The sequence below is a fragment of the Scyliorhinus torazame genome, chromosome 5, assembly GCF_047496885.1.
Source record: "Scyliorhinus torazame isolate Kashiwa2021f chromosome 5, sScyTor2.1, whole genome shotgun sequence".
Taxonomy (NCBI): Eukaryota; Metazoa; Chordata; class Chondrichthyes; order Carcharhiniformes; family Scyliorhinidae; genus Scyliorhinus; species Scyliorhinus torazame.
This window is the reverse complement of record NC_092711.1, coordinates 191,061,930-191,085,195: the sequence shown is the minus strand read 5'-3', so window position 1 is coordinate 191,085,195 and position 23,266 is coordinate 191,061,930. Positions and strand designations below refer to the sequence as shown.

The following is a 23,266-nucleotide window of genomic DNA, read 5'->3' as shown; positions in this document are numbered from 1 at the left end:
CTGCTGTACATCGAGGCTTCAGACCTCGTGGGTGCGTCTGGTGCAAGGAAGATCGCGCTTCTCCTCTCAACAGTGGGTGATCAAGCCATCGAACTCTTCAACTCTTTTCACTTCACCGAAGGCCAGGACAAGACAATGTTTCAGACCATCCAGGACAAGTTTGGAAGTCACTGTGAAGTGGACACCAATGAAATCTTCGAGCGCTACATATTTAAACAGTGTCTACAAGGTAAAGATCAATCTTTCAATTCCTTCTTAACTAACCTCCACCTGCTAGTGCTGTCTTGCAACTTTGGTGTTAATGCTGACTCCATGATCAGAGACCAAATCATTTTTGGCGTTCACTCTGATCCTCTGAGAGAGCTACTGAAAATCAAGCATATGACCCTGCCAGTCGCGATTGAAACATGCACAGTGCATGAGCACGGCAAAAATCGCTATGCCCAGTACAAATCGGCTGAAAATTAGAAACTTGCCTCCCACGAGGCAGAGAGTGTGCAGGCCATCTCCCGGATGCAGCGCCTCAGCATTAATGAAAGTGGCCATTTCGCGCGCTTTTCCCGGGGCCCCACGCATGCGCGATGCGAACGGGATAACAAAGCGGCCGACACCCGCACTGCGCAAGTGCGACGATGCACGGAGCATCAGGATGCTGACGTCATGACGTGCTTGAACTGCGGCAACGCCCACTTAAAGAAATACTGCCCTGCAAGAGGCAGGAGATGTGCAAACTGCGGGAAGCCTGGACACTCGGCAACCTTGTGCAGGTCTGCACCACCAGTCAGGGGCCAGCGCTCCCAATTCCGACGACAGCGCGTTCAGAGTGTGCAACAACGATTACAAGATTCTGATCCTGGCAGCACAATGGATCCAGAGGAAGAATGCCTGGACTCCGCCTACAGTGTGGGCATCATTACCAAATGTGAATATGCCACATCCAACTCATCACAACTTCAATCCATCCTCGCAGTGGATTCTGCGGCCGAATGGCGTGCGGTGATGCAGGTCAACCACTGCTCCATCCTGTTTAAGCTGGACACAGGTGCTTCTGCCAACCTCCTCTCACAGGCAGATTTCAAACACATCAAGAAGCCCCCCAAGGTCCTTCCAGCAGCCTGCAGGCTCCTGGACTACAATGGAAATGCCATCACGGAACTGGGATCCTGCCATCTACTCGTCTCTCAACGTTTTGAAATTGTTAAGCCAGACAGGGCATCCTACTTGACACACATGCCTGCAAGCAGCTGAACCTCATGCAGTGGGTTTACACAATGATAGCCTCCAATGTGGATCTTCAGGTCGGCATTGACAACATCCTCGCTCAGTATCCGGATGTGCTTGGCGGGATGGGCACGCTGCCATATCGATACAAGATTCTGCTACGACCTGATGCCAAGCCAGTGGTCCACGCACCACACTGGGTCCCGACTATGCTGAGGGAGTGCCTGAAGGCACAGTTCCTGGATCTTCAGCAACAGGTCATCATTTCCAAGGTAACCGAACTGACTGACTGGGTCAGCTCGATGGTATGTGTCAGAAAGCCTTCGGGAGACCTGCGCATCTGCATTGATCTCAAGGATCTCAATAAGAACATAATGCGTGAACACTACCCAATTCTGAAGCGGGAGGAACTCATCAGTGAGATGGCACACGCACGTTTCTTCACCAAGTTAGATGCGTCACATGGATTTTGGCAAATCCAGCTGGATGAGTCCAGCAGAAGGCTCTGAACCTTCAACGCACCGTTTGGCAGATACTGCTATAATCGCATGCCGTTTGGCTTTGTCTCGGCATCGGAGATCTTTCATCGCATCATGGAGCAGATGATGGGGGGCATTGAAGGGGTTGGTGTGTACGTGGACGACATCATCATATGGTCCACGACCCCTGAAGAGCATGTTTCCCGTCTCTAGCAGGTATTCCGCCGCGTCCATGCCAATGGCCTGAAGCTGAACAGGTCCAAATGTTGCTTTGGCATGTCGACACTCACGTTCCGAGGTGACCAAATCTCTGAGCAGGGCGTGCGCCCGGACACAGACAAGGTCAAGGCCATCAAAGCCATGAAGGTCCCTGAAGACAAGAAGATGGTGTTGTGCTTCCTGGGCATAGTCAATTTTCTGGGCAAGTTCATCCCAAACCTGGCCTCACACACCATGGCCCTACGACACCTGGTGAAAAAGTCCACTGCCTTTGAGTGGCAAGCAGCACATCAGGCAGAGTGGATGGAGCTGAAAGCCAAGCTCACCACGGCACCCGTCTTGGCATTTTCCGACCCAGACAGGGAGACAAAGATCTCAACAAATGCGAGCCAGGATGGCATCAAGGCGATGCTGCTCCAACACGATGACACTTCATCCTGGGCACCGGTAGCCTCCTCGAGGGCCATGACGCCCACCGAAACACGGTATGCGCAAATAGAGAAGGAATGCCTGGGTCTTCTCACTGGAATTCTCAAGTTTCATGACTATGTCTACGGCCTGCCGACATTCACCGTTGAGACGGATCATCGGCCTCTGGTCCACATTATTCACAAGGACCTGAACGACATGGTGCCTCGGTAGCAGCGCATCCTCCTCAAACTCAGAAGGTACGACTTTGACTTAGTCTACTCGCCTGGCAAGGAGCTCATCATCGCTGATGCATTGTCCCGCTCCATCACATTGCCTAGTGAACCGCTGGAAATCATCCGGCAGATTGAATCACAGGTGCAGCTGTGTGCTAGCACCCTCCCGGCGTCTGTTGAGAAGGTGGTTCGTATCCGCGAGGAGACAGCCAAAGACCTCCTTTTACAGCGTGTCATGCACCACCTCACCAATGGCTGGCAGAAAGGGCAGTGCCCTCAATTTTATAATGTAAAGGACGACCTGACGGTGATTGATGCCTCCTCAAGCTGGACCGGATTGTCATTCCACTCAGTCTCCAGAGCTTGGTGCTCAGCCAAATCCATGAGGGACACCTGGGCATCGAGAAGTGCAGACGCAGAGCCAGACAGGCTGTCTACTGGCCCGGTATTAGCCAGGACATCTCGAACATGGTCCTCAACTGTGCAACCTGCCAACGTTTCCAGCCAGCGCCGAGCAAGGAGACGCTCCAGCAGCATGAAATCGAGACCTCCCTGTGGTCCAAGGTTGGTATTGACCTCTTTCGTGCGAATGGTCGTGACTACGTGTTGATTATTGACTATTTCTCCAATTACCCTGAAGTTGTGAAGCTCTCAGACCTCACATCTCAGACCATCATCAAGGCCTGTAAGAAGACATTCTCCAGGCATGGTATCCCATTCACTGTCATGAGTGGCAATGGCCCGTGCTTCCGCAGCCACGAGTGGTCTCTGTTTGCCAAGTCATACTATTTCAAACATGTCACTTCCAGCCCACACTATCCGCAGTCCAATGGGAAGTTGAAAAAGGGGTGCACATTGTGAAACAGCTCATCTGCAAGGCCGCAGATTCTGCTTCTGACAGCTTCCTCGTGCTGCTTGCCTACAGGGTGACCCCACTGTCCACTGGCATGTCGCCGGCTCAGCTCCTGATGAACAGGGACCTGCGGACGACACTTCCAGCCATACATTTGCCCAACCTGGTGCTACAGAAGGTGCAGCAGCTCCAAAACCAGCAAAAGCAGGGCTATGATGCTCATGCCACCGATTTACCCGTGTTATCCCTGGTAGACACTGTCAGGATCAAGATACCGGATGGTGGCTGGTCTGCTCCAGCTGTCATTGTTCGACAGGCCGCCGCAGAAGCCGAAACCACGCTCCCGGAGTCACAGACGCCCGAATCTCCACCGACATCACCACCAAAGCTACGACGATCGCAGAGGACGACCATGGCCCCCGATCGACTAATTGCTTCCTTTTGAAATGTACATTACTGTTGTAAATAGTTAAAAGTTGTAATGAGGCAAAACGCTGTAGGGAGGCATTTGAACGGTACCTTCATAACTTCTACCACTTCTACCACGTTGTAGTACAAAGCCACCACACCCGCCGGACTCTTTTTTAACAGGGGGTGAATGTCGTAGCCTGTGTTAGGAGGATTACGGTACCTAGTAATGCCGGAATACCATTGGTGGAGAATGTACTTGTTCCATTGGATAAGCCTGCATGTTAGCTCCGCCTTGGAAGGCGGGGTATAAGAGCCCGTGCTGCCCCAGCAGCTTCCTTCTGTTGGGGGAAACATCTAGCGTATTAAAGTCTTCAATTCTCTCAATCTCGTTTCTGAGGTTATTGATTGTGCATCAGTGGGGAAAAACGTTTTACCTCGAGGGTGGTGGGAGTTTGGAACTCTCTGCCTGAAAGCCAACTGGAGGCAGAAACATTTATGAAGTATTCAGATGTGCACTTGCGATCCCAAAGTTATAGGCCAAGTGATGGAAAATGGGGTTGGAACAGTGGTTGTTTTAAACTGGCACAGACGTTGTTGTGTTGGGTGCTCTGTATCCGTGGAACATATACAGGTCACCGACACTTGAAATAGTGCAACATTATTTTATTGAATCATTAACTGTTGTAACATACTCTGACTGTGGGTTAACACGATACTAGCCTTGTCCTAACCAGTCGATGCACTCAGCATATGGTGAATGTCTGTGCTGCAGGCTGTGAGCTCTGTCCCCCTAGCTAGCTGCAGCTCGAATAAGCGGGAACTCTGATGCCCCCTGTCTTTATAGTGCGTGTGATTGGCTGCGGTGTGTGTGTTGATTGGTCCCACTGTGTGTCCATCAGTGTGTGCCTGCACCATGATATACTGGTGTATATTATGACATTTCCCCTTCTCGTTCCCCGGTCCTGTACTTGTTTGTAAACTATTACATTTCTAAATTCTTCCAGTTTGGACAAAAGGCCAGTGATCTGAAACAGTCACTCTGTTTCCCTCTCCAAATAAGCCATTTGACCCGCTGAGTGTTTCCAACTTGTGCAGTCAAATTTGCAGCAAATCTTCACTGTTGTGTTTCCGGCTCACTCTGCATCAAACTTTACTGCTCTCGTCCAAACCATGAATACGAATATCAAATATTTCCCTAGAGAACACAGAAATTTCAGTCTCGCCTTTCTGAAGTGAAGACCTCGAAGAAATTCAACGGGAAGTTTTCTTGTAATTTCTGGCAGGAGATTGGGAACCAGACAAGGTTAAGGGCAGTTTGAATGGTGCCGGCCGTCCACTGCAGCTCATTGTGTTTCTGACTGGAGATGATTCCTGTTTGTTACACAGTTCAGGATGATCTGATACACTGATTGAGCAGGATCCAGCTTTGCAATGATCTGTCCAAACGCGTGTTTCCAATCTATTTCATTAACAATAACAGTAGAGGACTTGAATAGCGTTGTGATCAGCGTGGTAGCGTGGCCGAGCGGTCTAAGGCGCTGGATTAAGGCTCCAGTCTCTTCGGGGGCGTGGGTTCGAATCCCACCGCTGCCAGATGAGCTTTATATTTTGGAGACGGCTCAAATTCAAAACAGCGGTGTACGCGGTGTCTGACAAACATTGAGGAGAGAAAATAAAAATGTTGTTGAGGGGACTGTGTGCGGCAGTTGTGTTGCTCCCTCCATTTTGTTCCCATTCACACGAGAAGAAACGTTCATGAGCAGCAAGTTTCCACAAGTTGTAAGCTGAGGTTTCCCGGCTCAAAGGAAGTTTCACTCCCTCGGGGACTGTGTCAATACTGCTCGGGGGTTCAGTGATCGGGATATCATCTACCTGCGTGTTTCTGAGCCTGTGCTCGGTGAATTGGGAGGTTTGCTCCGGTTGGAGTGTCCCCGGGACGGGCAGTAACCCGCTGATTGAAGCTGCAGTCCCGCCTTCTGCTGGCAGCGGGTGAATGGAGAGTTCGGGTAAAAGCCTGCTGCTTGTCCCTCTCACCCACTGTGGAGCCAGGGAAGAATCATTGAGGGGTTTGTTTCCCGTCTGAAATGTGGCTTCGAGCGACTGTTATTAACGGACGTGGCGCTGCAGGAACCTGTAACAATCTGACGCAAATCAACAGCAATCAGTCGGAATGTGCAGCTTTGAGAGAAGCTTTCTGAAGCGCCTGGAAACGGGTTCTGTCGGGTTTGCAGAACTGTGGAGGGCGAAGGGCAACGTAACACGGTGTAAACTACCGTGTTCAGTTAATATTCAAGAGTAAAGGTTGATATTTGATTCTTGATATTTCCCTCTTTCTGAGATTAAAATGTGTGCAAATTGATGAGTAACCAGAGGACTAGGATTGAAGATAATTAAAGGACAGACTTGCATTTATATATCGCTTTTCCTGACCAGGGGCCGTTACAAATCTGCTTCTCGCCGATCAAGTGAAGTGTTGCCATGGTTACAGTGTACAAGACGCGACTTCAAATTGGACAGCGGGACCTGAACCGGGAACTTCTTTCCCTGAAGCTTCACTACCCAGCTCCCAAATCAGCCTGACACCATGAACCCCGAGTTATTTAATCACTCCGGCCTTCCATCGTATCACAAGGCAGTTTGTTCTTTCCTCCTCTTCCCCGCTCGTTTCCCTGACTCCACTTATTTGTAAACTATTGAATCTCTCAATTCTTCCAGTTTAAATAAAAGGTCGTTGAACTGAAACATTCACTCTGTTTCCCTCTCCATAGAAGCTGTTTGACCTGCTGAGTGTTTCCACCATATTTGCAGTCAGATTTGCAGCATCCTCAATATCTTGTTTCTGGCTCACGGTGGCTCATTTGATCTCTCTTGACTTCCACCCTATCCGTGCTCTTTCCTGTTTTGTTTTTCCGCTCCTGAATTTCACTTGTCTGAAGCTTCCTACATTTTTAACCGTTCCCCATTTTAATGCAAGGTGGTGGAGGTGCAAAATGAACTTTGTTTCCACGTGCACACATGCTGTCTGACTTCCTGAGCGTTTTCACCATTTTCGCCTTATCTGATCGGCTTTCAATGGCAATGAAATAATCTTCAGCTGCACAGCTACTTTAATAGTGGCTTCTTGGTCTTGGGGTGTGGTTCTCACTTTAGGTGTGTCAATTCGAAAGCTTATGAGAGATCCCGGGTTCAAATCCCAGACGAAAGGAAGGTTTCTACCAAACATTGAAAACTTCTCCTGTATCTGTCATCTTGATCTTTTCCCCTGTTACATTTTAACGTACAGCCTCTGAGATAATGTCAATACATTTTGTGATTGTAAAAATGTGACCACTCCCTTGCTGCCCTGAACCACATTGACACACAGAGGAACACACACAGTTTTTCTGAATGGAAGGTTGTGACGAGTGGTGTTCCACAGGGATCTGTGCTGGGGCCTCTATTGTTTGTAGAGTACATAAACGATTTGGAGGAAAATGTAGCTGGTCTGATTAGTAAGGTTGCGGATGACACAAAGGTTGGTGGAGTGGCAGATAGTATTGAGAATTGTCAGAGGATACAGCAGGACAAAGATAGGTTGGCGACCTGGGCAGAGAAATGGCAAATGGAGTTTAATCTGGACAAATGTGAGGTGATGCATTTTGGTAGGTCTAACATAGAGGGGAAATATACCATAAATGGCAAAACTCTTAGGAATATGGAAAGTCAAAGAGATCTCGGTGTGCAGGTCCACAGATCTTTGAAAGTGGCAACGCAAGTGGACAAGGTAGTCAAGAAAGCATACAGAATGCTTGCCTTCATTGGAAGGGGCATCGAGTATAAAAACTGGCAAGTCATGGTACAATTGTATAGAACCTTGGCAAGGCCACACTTGGAATATTGCGCACAATTCTGGTCGTCACACTACCAGAAGGATCTGGAGGCTTTGGAGATGGTGCAGAAGAGGTTTACCAGGATGTTGCCTGATCTGGAGGGTGTCAGCTATGCGGAGGGGCTGAATAGACTTGGACTGTTTTCATTAGAAAGAGGAAGGTGGAGGGGTGACCTGATAGAGTGACCTTGCACTGAGTGCTGAATTTGGTGCTTTTTGAGTGCGATAGTGAGTTTGGTGACCGAGGGAGTATAAGGCTTCATTTTTATCTAAAGTTTAGTCTTTCTTTTATTTAGTTAATTAACTTAAAAGTTGCTGTTTGGTTTAGAAGAAGGTGAGTTTTCAATCAGCTTTAAACAGGCTTCTACTTCTAGGCACTTGCAGCTGGAGCTTGTTAATTAGTTAATTGGATTAGGCCAGTTTTTCAGAGGCCAGATTCACAGTATAAAAGTGATCCCCTACAGTGCAGACTTTGTTTGCACTGAGTGCTGAATTTGGTGCTTTTTGAGTGCGATAGTGAGAGTTTGGTGACCGAGGGAGTATAAGGCTTCATTTTTATCTAAAGTTTAGTCTTTCTTTTATTTAGGTAATTAACTTAAAAGTTGCTGTTTGGTTTAGAAGAAGGTGAGTTTTCAATCAGCTTTAAACAGGCTTCTACTTCTAGGCACTTGCAGCTGGAGCTTGTTAATTAGTTAATTGGATTAGGCCAATTTTTCAGAGGCTAGATTCACAGTATAAATGTGATCCCCGACAGTACAGACTTTGTTTGCACTGAGTGCTGAATTTGGTGCTTTTTGAGTGCGATAGTGAGAGTTTGGTGACCGAGGGAGTTAGGTGAGGAGGGAGTAAAGTGCTCCTTTCATTTTGTTTCCGACATTTCCGCAAAGAGTGAGAAGAGAGCCAGGAGTTTACAGGAAGTGTAGCTGACTGGGAGCAGAGTCGGAAGGCGGAGATCTAGTTAGTCCACACAGCAGCTATATTCTGTAAGGTAAGAGGGGATGGAGGCTAGGCCAGTTACATGCTCCTCCTGTAGGATGTGGGTGGTGAGGGATACCACCAGTGTCCCCACTGACTATACCTGCGGGAAGTGCACCCAACTTCAGCTCCTCAAAGACCGTGTTAGGGAACTGGAGCTGAAGCTGGATGAACTTCGGATCATCCGGGAGGCAGAGGGGGTGATTGAGAAGAGTTACAGGGAGGTAACCACACCCAAGGTACAGGACAAGAATAGCTGGGTTACAGTCAGGGGGAAAAAAACAAACAGGCAGACAGTGCAGGGATCCCTCGTGGCCGTTCCCCTTCAAAACAAGTATACCGTTTTGGATGCTGTTGGGGGGGATGACCTACCGGGGGAAGGCCCTAGCGGCCAGGTCTCTGGCACTGAGTCTGGCTCTGGGGCTCAGAAGGGAAGGGGGGAGAATAGAAAAGCAATAGTTGTAGGAGATTCAATGGTTAGGGGAATAGATAGGAGATTCTGTGGTCGCGAGCGAGACTCCCGGAAGGTATGTTGCCTCCCGGGTGCCAGGGCCAGGGATGTCTCGGATCGTGTCTTCAGGATCCTTAAGGGGGAGGGGGAGCAGCCAGAAGTCGTGGTGCACATTGGTACCAACGACATAGGTAGGAAAAGGGGTGTGGAGGTAATAAACAAGTTTAGGGAGTTAGGCTGGAAGTTGAAAGCCAGGACAGACAGAGTTGTCATCTCTGGTTTGTTGCCGGTGCCACGTGATAGCGAGGCTAGGAATAGGGAGAGAGTGCAGTTGAACACGTGGCTGCAGGAATGGTGTAGGAGGGAGGGCTTCAGGTATTTGGATAATTGGAGCGCATTCTGGGGAAGGTGGGACCTGTACAAGCAGGACGGGTTGCATCTGAACCAGAGGGGCACCGATATCCTGGGAGGGAGGTTTGCTAGTACTCTTCGGGAGGGTTTAAACTAATTTGGCAGGGGAATGGGAACCGGATTTGTAGTCCAGCAACTAAGGTAGCCGATATTCAGGACGCCAAAGCATGTAATGAGGCAGTGGGGAAGGGAACACTGACAAAGGAGAGTATTTGCAGGCATGGAGATGGGTTAAAGTGTGTATACTTCAACGCAAGAAGCATCAGGAATAAGGTGGGTGAACTTCAGGCATGGATCGGTACTTGGGACTACGATGTGGTGGCCATCACGGAAACTTGGATAGAAGAGGGGCAGACATGGTTGTTGGAGGTCCCTGGTTATAGATGTTTCAATAAGATTAGGGAGGGTGATAAAAGAGGTGGGGGGGGGGGGTGGCATTATTAATTAGAGATAGTATAACAGCTGCAGAAAGGCAGTTCGAGGAGTATCACCCTATTGAGGTAGTATGGGTTGAAGTCAGAAATAGGAAAGGAGCAGTCACCTTGTTAGGAGTTTTCTATAGGCCCCCCAATAGTAGCAGAGATGTGGAGGAACAGATTGGGAAACAGATTTTGGAAAGGTGCAGAAGTCATAGGGTAGTAGTCATGGGCGACTTTAACTTCCCAAATATTGAGTGGAAACTCTTTAGATCAAATAGTTTGGATGGGGTGGTGTTTGTGCAGTGTGTCCAGGAAGCTTTTCTAACACAGTATGTAGATTGTCCGACCAGAGGAGGGGCAATATTGGATTTAGTACTGGGTAATGAGCCAGGGCAAGTGATAGATTTGTTAGTGGGGGAGCATTTTGGAGATAGTGACCACAATTCTGTGACTTTCACTTTAGTAATGGAGAGGGATAGGTACGTGCAACAGGGCAAGGTTTACAATTGGGGGAAGGGTAAATACGATGTTGTCAGACAAGAATTGAAGTGCATAAGTTGGGAACATAGGCTGGCAGGGAAGGACACAAGTGAAATGTGGAACTTGTTCAAGGAACAGATGCTACGTGTCCTTGATATGTATGTCCCTGTCAGGCAGGGAAGAGATGGTCGAGTGAGGGAACCATGGTTGACAAGAGAGGTTGAATGTCTTGTTAAGAGAAAAAAGGTGACTTATGTAAGGCTGAAGAAACAAGGTTCAGACAGGGCATTGGAGGGATACAAGATAGCCAGGAGGGAACTGAAGAAAGGGATTAGGAGAGCTAAGAGAGGGCATGAACAATCTTTGGCGGGTAGGATCAAGGAAAACCCCAAGGCCTTTTACACATATGTGAGAAATATGAGAATGACTACAGCGAGGGTAGGTCCGATCAAGGATAGTAGCGGGAGATTGTGTATTGAGTCTGAAGAGATAGGAGAGGTCTTGAATGAGTACTTTTCTTCTGTATTTACAAATGAGAGGGGCGATATTGTTGGAGAGGACAGTGTGAAACAGATTGGTAAGCTCGAGGAAATACTTGTTAGGAAGGAAGATGTGTTGGGCATTTTGAAAAACTTGAGGATAGACAAGTCCCCCGGGCCTGACGGGATATATCCAAGGATTCTATGGGAAGCAAGAGATGAAATTGCAGAGCCGTTGGCAATGATCTTTTCGTCCTCACTGTCAACAGGGGTGGTACCAGGGGATTGGAGAGTGGTGAATGTCGTGCCCCTGTTCAAAAAAGGAACTAGGGATAACCCTGGGAATTACAGGCCAGTTAGTCTTACTTCGGTGGTAGGCAAAGTAATGGAAAGGTTACTGAAGGATAGGATTTCTGAGCATCTGGAAAGACACTGCTTGATTCGGGATAGTCAGCACGGATTTGTGAGGGGTAGGTCTTGCCTTACAAATCTTATTGAATTCTTTGAGGAGGTGACCAAGCATGTGGATGAAGGTAAAGCAGTGGATGTAGTGTACATGGATTTTAGTAAGGCATTTGATAAAGTTCCCCATGGTAGGCTTCTGCACAAAGTAAGGAGGCATGGGATAGTGGGAAATTTGGCCAGTTGGATAACGAACTGGCTAACCGATAGAAGTCAGAGAGTGGTGGTGGATGGCAAATATTCAGCCTGGATCCCCGTTACCAGTGGTGTACCGCAGGGATCAGTTCTGGGTCCTCTGCTGTTTGTGATTTTCATTAATGACTTGGATGAGGGAGTTGAAGGGTGGGTCAGTAAATTTGCAGACGATACGAAGATTGGTGGAGTTGTGGATAGTAAGGAGGGCTGTTGTCGGCTGCAAAGAGACATAGATAGGATGCAGAGCTGGGCTGAGAAGTGGCAGATGGAGTTTAACCCTGAAAAGTGTGAGGTTGTCCATTTTGGAAGGACAAATATGAATGCGGAATACAGGGTTAACGGTAGAGTTCTTGGCATTGTGGAGGAGCAGAGAGACCTTGGGGTCTATGTTCATACATCTTTGAAAGTTGCCACTCAAGTGGATAGAGCTGTGAAGAAGGCCTATGGTGTGCTCGCGTTCATTAACAGAGGGATTGAATTTAAGAGCCGTGAGGTGATGATGCAGCTGTACAAAACTTTGGTAAGGCCACATTTGGAGTACTGTGTACAGTTCTGGTCGCCTCATTTTAGGAAGGATGTGGAAGCTCTGGAAAAGGTGCAAAGAAGATTTACCAGGATGTTGCCTGGAATGGAGAGTAGGTCTTACGAGGAAAGGTTGAGGGTGCTAGGCCTTTTCTCATTAGAGCGGAGAAGGATGAGGAGCGACTCGATAGAGGTTTATAAGATGATCAGGGGAATAGATAGAGTAGACAGTCAGAGACTTTTTCCCCAGGTGGAACACACCATTACAAGGGGACATAAATTTAAGGTGAAAGGTGGAAGATATAGGAGGGATATCAGAGGTAGGTTCTTTACCCAGAGAGTAGTGGGGGCATGGAATGCACTGCCTGTGGAAGTAGTTGAGTCGGAAACATTAGGGACCTTCAAGCAGCTGTTGGATAGGTACATGGATTACGGGAAAATGATATAGTGTAGATTTATTTGTTCTTAAGGGCAGCACGGTAGCATTGTGGATAGCACAATTGCTTCACAGATCCATGGTCCCAGGTTCGATTCCGGCTTGGGTCATTGTCTGTGCGGAGTCTGCACGTCCTCCCCGTGTCTGCGTGGGTTTCCTCCGGTTGCTCCGGTTTCCTCCCACAGTCCAAAGATGTGCGGGTTAGGTGAATTGGCCAATGATAAATTGCCCTTAATGTCCAAAATTGCCCTTGGTGTTGGGTGGAGGTGTTGAGTTTGGGTAGGGTGCTCTTTCCAAGAGCTGGTGCAGACTCAAAGGGCCGAATGGCCTCCTTCTGCACTGTAAATTCAATGATAATCTATGATTAATCTAGGACAAAGGTTCGGCACAACATCGTGGGCCGAAGGGCCTGTTCTGTGCTGTATTTTCTATGTTCTATAGAGAAGTCTACAAGATTATGAGGGGCATAGATAGAGTGGATGGGCAGGCACTCTTTCCCAGGGAGGAGGGTATGTCACCATGGAGCATAGGTTTAAGGTCCATGGGGCAAAGTTTAGGGGAGATGTGCGAGGCAGTTTTTTATTTTTTATTTTTTTTACACAGAGGGTGGGGAGTGCCTGAAACGCACTGCCAGGGGAGGTTGTGGAAGCATTCTCATTACTCCTGGTTTTCAAAAGGCATCTCGATGAACACATGGATAGAATGGGTATAGAGGGATACAGCACAAAGAAGTGCTGAGGGTTTTGGCCAAGATTGGTATCATGACTGGTACAGACTTGGAGGGCCGAAGGGCCTGTTCTTGTGCTATATTGTTCTTTGTTCTAGTTCGGGAGACCGAGAGTGAAAGAGGACAAGGGTTCTAAGGAGAGACAGACACCCAGAAAGCGAGCCTGACACCAACTTGTCTCCCTTTTAGTTCCATTTCCGACTGCAAGTTCAGTGAATGGCGGTGAATGAACAGAAATAGGAAAACTCCTGAGTGTTTGGATGGATTTGATTGAATTTTATGGATCATTCACTCTGTGGACACATAGTTAAAACCAGGAGTAATGAGAATCGAGAACCCCAATGGATTTGGTCTCCATCACCGTAACCACTTGGCCATGACGACCAGCTCTATGCACAGTGCAATGTTGTTGGTATTATATTAGAGATGGCAACAGAAGAAGAGGACTTTTGGCCCACCATGTCCGTGGGAGCTCTTTGAAAGATCAACTCAACAAATGCCACTGCTCTGAATTCACCCCACAGAAATTGTCTCTCCCAGTTTCCCCTCTCAAAATAGAACTAGCTGCAAAACCAGCACTGGCACTGAATCTACACAATCACACAAGCAAATACATGAATAAAACCTGCGTCTTGTCCAATAGGAAACAGTAGCATTGAACTCAAATGTCTTCTTCAGCCAATGACAACACCGATTGCTGGTCGCTGGAACATGAAATCGACAGTGAGGTGAAATAGTCCCACAAGCTGCTCATGTGTAACTTTAAATTTAAAAAAAAACACCAACCTAATCACTGTGGCTCCTGTGAAACTTACAATACAACACATAACAGACATTCATCACTGAAAACAACTGACACATATCAAATTCTAAATATTTTATTGTTTTATATTTTCCTGTAGCGCAGTGTTTATCGCATTCAACTGACACTCAAAAGGTCCCCTGTTTGAATCCGGGCAGAAACTTTAATAAAACTTACACATTTTGCAGTGTGCGGAAAAGTTGCCTCATTCCTATTTGTTGCTAAATATTAACATATTACATTATCTCACAGCCATGTGACATTTACACTTCCCCAAGTTTTGAATGAGATTCTGCAAAATGCACAATTATGGATAAAGAGACAAAAATTCGCCAAATGTTATTTTATGATTCTAACTTTAGATCGTATTCTCTGACGCAAGGTTTTCAGCCGAATTGTACTCCCACAAAACAAGGTTCTGAAGTGCATTAAGACTGCACAGTTTGACCTCCGATGTTGGAGGATTTGGTCGTGTGCTGAGATTTTGTAGCATGTTGCTTATCAGGGTCACTTCACATGTCAAAACAGGAGGGCTCCATTATCAACACTCACGGTTCTAAAGTTCCATCGTTCATGTTTGTTGCTGAAAATTACCTGAATATTTTGTTAATCAAAATATTGAATATTTGTTCTTCACCATTTCTTCAAAAAACATTCAGTAAAATCACAAGTTCTTTCTGCTGGCAGCACGTCTCTGGAGTGTGAGGCTGGAATATTGCTGCTTTTCTGTTTTTCCCTGACTGTGTGGAGCTGAGGAAGAGGAAAGTTTTGATGAGATTCTTTGAATGCAATAATTTCAGTTTGCTAGTGGTTTGCTATCATCTAATGGTTTATTTGAAAGTAATAATATATGTTTAGAACAAATAACCAATTAATTAATAATGTGGTTCACACCGGGTAACAGTAGAGCACTAATGCTTGAAACACTTGGATTGTTTCCCAAATCCCCAATGACAAACTGGAACTGTGACAATGAATGCTGATGGAGGGAAAACACGGACAGCACGGGGTGAGATAGAGAGTAAACCTCCCTCTACACTGTTCCTATCAAACACTCCAAGGGCAAGAACAGCACAGGGTAAGATACAGAGTAAAGCACCATCTGCATTCACCCCATCAAACACTCCCAGGCCAGATACAGCAAGGAGTTAGATCAGAATAAGTCTCCCTCTACACTGTCCCATCAAATGCTCCCAGGACAGATACAAACAAACAAAGAACAAAGAAATGTAAAGCACAGGAACAGGCCCTTCGGCCCTCCAAGCCCGTGCCGACCATGCTGCCCGACTAACTGCAATCTTCTACACTTCCTGGGTCCTCTATTCCCATCCTATTCATGTATTTGTCAAGATGCCCCTTAAATGTCACCATCGTCCCTGCTTCCACCACCTCCTCCGGTAGCGAGTTCCAGGCACCCACTAACCTCTGTGTAAAAAACTTGCCTCGTACATCTACTCGAAACCTTGCCCCTCTCACCTTAAACCTATGCCCCCTAGTAATTGACCCCTCTACCCCGGGGAAAAGCCTCTGACTATCCACTCTGTCAATGCCCCTCATAATTTTGTAGACCTCTATCAGGTCGCCCCTCAACCTCCTTCGTTCCAGTGAGAACAAACCGAGTTTATTCAACCGCTCCTCATAGTTAATGCCCTCCATACCAGGCAACATTTTGGTAAATCTCTTCTGCACCCTCTCTAAAGCCTCCACATCCTTCTGGTAGTGTGGTGACCAGAATTGAACACTGTACTCCAAGTGTGGCCTAACTAAGGTTCTATACAGCTGCAACATGACTTGCCAATTCTTAGATTCAATGCCCCGGCCAATGAAGGCAAGCATGCCGTATTCCTTCTTGACTACCTTCTCCACCTGTGTTGCCTCTTTCAGTGACCTGTGGACCTGTACTCCTAGATCTCTCTGACTTTCAATACTCTTGAGGGTTCTACCATTCACTGTATATTCCCTACCTGCGTTAGACCTTCCAAAATGCTCACATTTGTCCGGATTAAACTCCATCTGCCATCTCTCCGCCCAAGTCTCCAAACAATCTAAATCCTGCTGTATCCCCTGACAGTCCTCATCGCTATCCGCAATTCCACCAACCTTTGTGTCGTCTGCAAACTTACTAATCAGACCAGTTACATTTTCCTCCAAATCACTTATATATACTACAAACAGCAAAGGTCCCAGCACTGATCCCTGTGGAACACCACTAGTCACAGCCCTCCAATTAGAAAAGCATCCTTCCATTGCCACTCTTTGCCTTCTATGACCTAGCCAGTTCTGTATCCACCTTGCCAGCTCACCCCTGATCCCGTGTGACTTCACCTTTTGTACTAGTCTACCATGAGGGACCTTGTCAAAGGCCTTAGTGAAGTCCATATAGACAACATCCACTGCCCGACCTGCATCAATCATCTTTGTGACCTCCTCGAAAAACACTATCAAGTTAGTGAAACACGACCTCCCCTTCACAAAACCATGCTGCCTCTCACTAATACGTCCATTTGCTTCCAAATGGGAGTAGATCCTGTCTCGAAGAATTCTCTCCAGGAATTTCCCAACCACTGAAGTAAGGCTCACTGGCCTGTAGTTCCCTGGATTATCCTTGCTACCCTTCTTAAACAGAGGAACAACATTGACTATTCTCCAGTCCTCCGGGACATTACCTGAAGACAGTGAGGATCCAAAGATTTCTGTCAAGGCCTCAGCAATTTCCTCTCCAGCCATCTTCTGTATTCTGGGGTAGATCCCATCAGGCCCTGGGGACTTATCTACCTTAATATTTTTTAAGACACCCAACACCTCGTCTTTTTGGATCTCAATGTGACACACCCTTCTCCAGACTCAACATCTACCAATTCCTTCTCTTTGGTGAATACTGATGCAAAGTATTCATTTAGTACCTCGCCCATTTCCTCTGACTCCACACATAGATTCCCTTGCCTATCCTTCAGTGGGCCAACCCTTTCCCTGGCTACCCTCTTGCTTTTTATGTCCGTGTAAAAAGCCTTGGGATTTTCCTCAACCCTCTTTGCCAATGACTTTTCGTGACCCCTTCATAGAACATAGAACATTACAGCGCAGTACAGGCCCTTTGGTCCTCGATGTTGCGCCGACCTGTGAAACCACTCTAAAGCCCATCTACACCATTCCCTTATCATCCATATGTCTATCCAATGACCATTTGAATGCCCTTAGTGTTGGCGAGTCCACTGCTGTTGGAAGCAGGGCATTCCACGCCCTTACTACTCTCTGAGTAAAGAACCTACCTCTGACATCTGTCCTGTATCTATCTCCCCTCAATTTTAAGCTATGTCCCCTCGTGCTAGACATCACCATCAGAGGAAAAAGGCGCTCACTGTCCACCCTATCTAATCCTCTGATCATTTGTATGCCTCAATTAAGTCACCTCTTAACCTTCTTCTCTCTAACGAAAACAGCCTCAAGTCCCTCAGCTTTCCCTCCATACCAGGCAACATTCTGGTAAATCTCCTCTGCACCCTTTCCAATGCTTCCACATCCTTCCTATAATGCAGCGACCAGAATTGCACGCAATACTCCAAATGCGGCCGCACCAGAGTTTTGTACAGCTGCAACATGACCTCATGGCTCCGAAACTCAATCCCTCTACCAATAAAAGCTAACACACCATACGCCTTCTTAAAAACCCTCTCAACCTGGGTGGCAACTTTCAGGGATCTATGTACATGGACACCGAGATCTCTCTGCTCATCCACACTACCAAGAATCTTACCATTAGCCCAGTACTCTGTCTCCCAAAATGAATCACCTCACACTTTTCTGCATTAAACTCCACTTGCCACCTCTCAGCCCAGCTCTGCAGCTTATCTATGTCCCTCTGTAACTTGTAACAGCCTTCCGCACTGTCCACAACTCCACCGACTTTAGTGTCATCTGCAAATTTACTCACCCATCCTTCTACGCCCTCCTCCAGGTCATTTATAAAAATGACAAACAGCAGTGGCCCCAAAACAGATCCTTGTGGTACACCACTAGTAACTGGACTCCAGTCTGAACATTTCCCATCAACCACCACCCTTTGTCTTCTTCCAGCTAGCCAATTTCTGATCCAAACTGCTAAATCACCCTGAATCCCATGCCTCCGTATTTTCTGCAGTAGCCTACCACGGGGAACCTTATCAAATGCTTTACTGAAATCCATATACACCACACCAGCTGCTTTACCCTCATCCATCTGTTTGGTCACCTTCTCAAAGAACTCTATAAGATTTGTGAGGCACGACCTACTCTTCACAAAACTGTGTTGACTATCAAATTATTCCTTTCCAGATGATTATACATCCTATATCTTATAAACCTTTCCAAGATTTTTCCCACAACAGAAGTAAGGCTCACTGGTCTATAGTTACCGGGGTTATCTCTGCTCCCCTTCTTGAACAAGGAGACAACATTTGCTATCCTCCAGTCTTCTGGCACTATTCCTGTAGACAAAGATGACTTAAAGATCAAGGCCAAAGGCTCAGCAATCTCCTCCCTAGCTTCCCAGAGAATCCTAGGATAAATCCCATCCGGCCCAGGTGACTTATCTATTTTCACACTTTCCAGAATTGCTAATACCTCCTCCTTATGAACTTCAAGCCCTTCTAGTCTAGTAGCCTGAATCTCAGCATTCTCCTCGACAACATTGTCTTTTTCCTGTGTGAATACTGACGAAAAATATTCATTTAGCCCCTCTCCTATCTCCTCGGACTCCAAGCACAACTTCCCCCTACTGTCCTTGACTGGCCCTACTCTTACCCTAGTCATTCATTTATTCCTGACATATCTATAGAAAGCTTTAGGGTTATCCTTGATCCTACCTGCCAAAGACTTCTCATGTCCCCTCCTGGCTCTACTTAGCTCTCTCTTTAGTTCCTTCCTAGCTAACTTGTAACTCTCGAGCGCCCTAACTGAACCTTCATGTCTCATCTTTACATAAGTCTCCTTCTTCCTCTTGACAAGTGTTTTGACTGCTTTAGCATACCACGGTTCCCTCACTCGACCACTTCCTCCCTGCCTGACAGGTACATACTTATCAAGGACACTCAGTAGCTGTTCCTTGAACAAGCTCCACATTTCCATTGTGCCCATCCCCTGCAGTTTTCCTCTCCATCCGATGTATCCTAAGTCTTGCCTCATCGCATCATAATTGCCTTTCCCCCAGATATAACTCTTGCCCTGTGGTATATAACTATCCCTTTCCATCACTAAAGTAAACATAATCGAATTGTGGTCACAATCACCAAAGTTCTCACCTACCTCCAAATCTAACACCTGTCCTGGTTCATTACCCAGTACCAAATCTAATATGGCCTCGCCTCTCATTGGCCTATCTACATACTGTGTCAGGAAACCCTCCTGCACACATTGGACAAAAACGGACCCATCTAATGTACTCGAAGTATAGCGTTTCCAGTCAATATTTGGAAAGTTAAAGTCCCCCATAACAACTACCCTGTTGCTTTCGCTCCTATCCAGAATCATCTTTGCAATCCTCTCCTCTACATCTCTGGAACTTTTCGGAGGCCTATAGAAAACCCCTAACAGGGTGACCTCTCCTTTCCTGTTTCTAACCTCAGCCCATACTACCTCAGTAGACGAGTCCTCATCAAACGTCCTTTCTGCCACCATAATATTGTCCTTGACTAACAATGCCACCCCTCCCCCTCTTTTACCACCTTCTAGCCCTCCTGACTCCTTGCTTAATTTCCTTCCTACTTTCCTTATATTCCACACAGGCTTCGTCTGTTCCCAGCCTTTTAGCCCTGACAAATGCCTCCTTTTTCTTTTTGACGAGGTCTACAATATCTCTCGTTATCCAAGGTTCCCGAAAATTGCCGTATTTATCCTTCTTCTTCACAGGAACATGCCGGTCCAGAATTCCTTTCAACTGACACTTGAAAGCCTCCCACATGTCAGATGTTGATTTGCCCTCAAACATCCGCCCCCAATCTATGTTCTTCAGTTCCCGCCTAATATTGTTATAATTATCCTTCCCCCAATTTAGCACATTCATCCTAGGACCACTCTTATCCTTGTCCACCAGCACTTTAAAAATTACTGAATTGTGCTCACTGTTCCCGAAATGTTCCCCTACTGAAACTTCTACCACCTGGCCGGGCTCATTCCCCAATACCAGGTCCAGTACCGACCCTTCCCTAGTTGGACTGTCTACATATTGTTTTAAGAAGACCTCCTGGATGCTCCTTACAAACTCTGCCCCGTCTAAGCCCCTGGCACTAAGTGAGTTCCAGTCAATATTGGGGAAGTAGAAGTCTCCCATCATCACAACCCTGTTGTTTTTACTCTTTTCCAAAATCTGTGTACCTATCTGCTCCTCTATCTCCCGCTGGCTGTTGGGAGGCCTGTAGTAAACCCCCAACATTGTGACTGCACCCTTCTTATTCCTGATCTCTACCCATATAGCCTCACTGCCCTCTGAGGTGTCCTCCCGTAGTACAGCTGTGATATTCTCCCTAACCAGTAGCGCAACTCCGCCACCCCTTTTACATCCCCCTCTATCCCGCCTGAAACATCTAAATCCTGGAACGTTTAGCTGCCAATCCTGCCCTTCCCTCAACCAGGTCTCTGTAATGGCAACAACATCATAGTTCCAAGCTCTTAAGTTCATCTGCCTTACCCGTAATACTTCTTGCATTAAAACATATGCACTTCAGGCCACCAGACCCGCTGTGTTCAGTAACTTCTCCCTGTCTGCTCTGCCTCAGAGTCCCACTGTCCCTATTCCCTAGTTCTCCCTCAATGCTCTCACTTTCTGACCTATTGCTCCCGTGCCAACCCCCCTGCCATACAGCTCAGAGTTAGATACAGAGTGTAGCTCCTTCTACACTGTCCCCATCAAACACTTCCAGGACAGTTGGAGCAAGGGGTCAGATACAGAATAAGGTTCCCTCTACACTGTTCCCATCAAACACTCCCAGGACAGGAAAGCACGGGTTAGATACCGAGTAAAGCTCCTTCTACACTGCCCATCAAACACTCCCAAGACAGGTATTGCACGGGTTAGATACAGAGTAAAGCTCCTTCTACACTGCCCATCAAACACTCCCAAGACAGGTATAGCACAGGTTAGATACAGAGTAGAGCTCCCTCTACACTATCCCCATGATACACTCCCAGGGGAGCTACAGCATGGGGTTAGATGCAGAATAAGTCTCCCTCTACACTGTCCCTAACAAACACTCCCAGGACAGATACAGCACGAGTTAGATACAGAGTAAAGCTCCCTCTACAATGGCCACATCAAACACTCCCAGGACAGGTACAGCACGGGTTGGATACAGAGTAAAGCTTCCTCAACAGTGTCCCCGTCAAACACTCCCAGGACAGGTACAGCACAGGTTAGATACAGAGTAAATCTCCCTCTACACTGTCCCCATCGAACACTCCCAAGACAGGCACAGCACGGGTTAGATACAGAGTAAATCTCCCTCTACACTGTCCCCATCAAACACTCCCAGGACAGGTACAGCACAGGTTAGATACAGAGTAAATCTCCCTCTACACTGTCCCCATCGAACGCTCCCAAGACAGGTTCAGCACGGGTTAGATACAGAGTAAATCTCCCTCTACACTGTCCCCATCGAACACTCCCAAGACAGGCACAGCACGGGTTAGATACAGAGTAAATCTCCCTCTACACTATCCCCATCGAACACTCCGAAGACAGGTAGAGCACGGGTTAGATACAGCGTAAATCTCCCTCTACACTGTCCCCATCAAACACTCCCAGGACAGGTACAGCACGGGGTTAGATACAGAGTAAAGCTCCCGCTACACTATCCCCATCAAACACTCCCAGGACAGGTACAGCATGGGGTTAGATGCAGAGTAAGTCTCCCTCAACAGTGTCCCCATCAAACACTCCCAGGACAGGTACAGCACGGGTTGGATACAGAGTAAAGCTCCCTCAACAGTGTCCCCATCAAACACTCCCAGGACAGGTACAGCACGGGTTAGATACAGAGTAAATCTCCCTCTACACTGTCCCCATTGAACACTCCCAATACAGGTACAGCACGGGTTAGAGACAGAGTAAATCTCCCTCCACACTGTCCCCATCAAACACTCCCATGCCAAGTGTAGCCATCTGGGATGGCCACTGACAACTAAGTACAGAGCAACCCGCAAAGACTGATGGGTAAAATCGACAAGCCAAGAGTCAGAGAGGTTCAGAGCCTGAAATGCATATTTGTCAGCAAAGTCTAGACGATATCGAAACCCTGTCCTATTAGCATGTTAATCAGGCCGATTAGCAGGTGATGACCCATCTCCCCAACACAAAGGACTGGTACTCCAGCAACCGGGACAGTCCCAGACATTTTGGTGCCACTTCCAGTCCAAGGGAAACACAAACAACGGGGTCAATGACTGCTTGAGACACGCCCAGTCATCCAGATCCCCGCCCATTTATTGGCGAAGGAATGGAACGGAGAGATCAGTGATCACCCAATTAGTAAGGCCCAAATCGAAGGAACGCCCAAAAGAGTGCGAAAGCCCCCCCAAGTATAAAGGAAGAGTTCGCCACATGCTCACTCTCTTTTGGCCTTGGTAAGCCGGTCACGACCATTGCCAACTGCAGCAACACCAGAAGCAAGTTCGAGTAAAACGGCCATGACCAGAAGGACGAGCCCAGCCGAGCAGCAGTTACCACTTCGAACCCAAGAGATCCTGACCAGCGGCCACTGTCACCTGACCTTAACCGGGTGCTCGACGTGTGTGTCAGAGAGGGGTGGGGGTGTGAGAGAGTGTGTGTGTGAGAGAAGGTGTGTGTGTGAGAGAAGGTGTGTGTGTGAGACAGAGGGTGTGTGTGAGACAGAGGGTGTGTGTGAGACAGAGGGTGTGTGTGAGACAGAGGGTGTGTGTGAGAGAGGGTGTGTGTGAGAGAGAGGGTGTGTGTGAGAGAGAGGGTGTGTGTGAGAGAGAGGGTGTGTGTGAGAGAGAGGGTGTGTGTGAGAGAGAGGGTGTGTGCGAGAGAGAGGGTGTGTGTGTGAGAGAGGGTGTGTGTGAGAGAGAGGGTGTATGTGAGAGAGAGGGTGTGTGTGAGAGAGGGAGTGTATGAGAGAGGGGGGGGAGTGTATGTGAGAGGGGGGGGGGAGTGTATGTGAGGGGGGGGCAGAGTATGTGAGAGAGGGAGAGTGGGCGCGTGTGTGAGAGGGGGAGTTTGACAG

At 47.5% G+C, this 23,266-nt stretch overlaps 2 long non-coding RNA genes and 1 other non-coding gene across 3 annotated transcripts in view; 2 read left to right on the top strand and 1 right to left on the bottom strand.

Annotated features, from left to right (window-relative positions):
- The first annotated feature begins 5,338 nt into the window (after positions 1 to 5,338).
- Positions 5,339 to 5,420, top strand: trnal-aag (transfer RNA leucine (anticodon AAG)). The gene has a single exon. It is a non-coding gene; the product is annotated as a tRNA-Leu (tRNA).
- On the top strand, positions 5,368 to 6,569 carry LOC140420847 (uncharacterized). The gene is made up of 2 exons (XR_011946614.1): positions 5,368 to 6,128; positions 6,261 to 6,569. It is a non-coding gene; the product is annotated as an uncharacterized lncRNA (long non-coding RNA).
- A 7,547-nt stretch (positions 6,570 to 14,116) lies between these two features.
- The window catches only part of LOC140422731 (uncharacterized), a 120,993-nt gene continuing 111,843 nt past the window's right edge, over positions 14,117 to 23,266 (bottom strand). Inside the window, exon 3 of the long non-coding RNA XR_011947568.1 lies at positions 14,117 to 14,804. This is a non-coding gene — a long non-coding RNA (uncharacterized lncRNA). The remainder of the gene's footprint in view (positions 14,805 to 23,266) is intronic.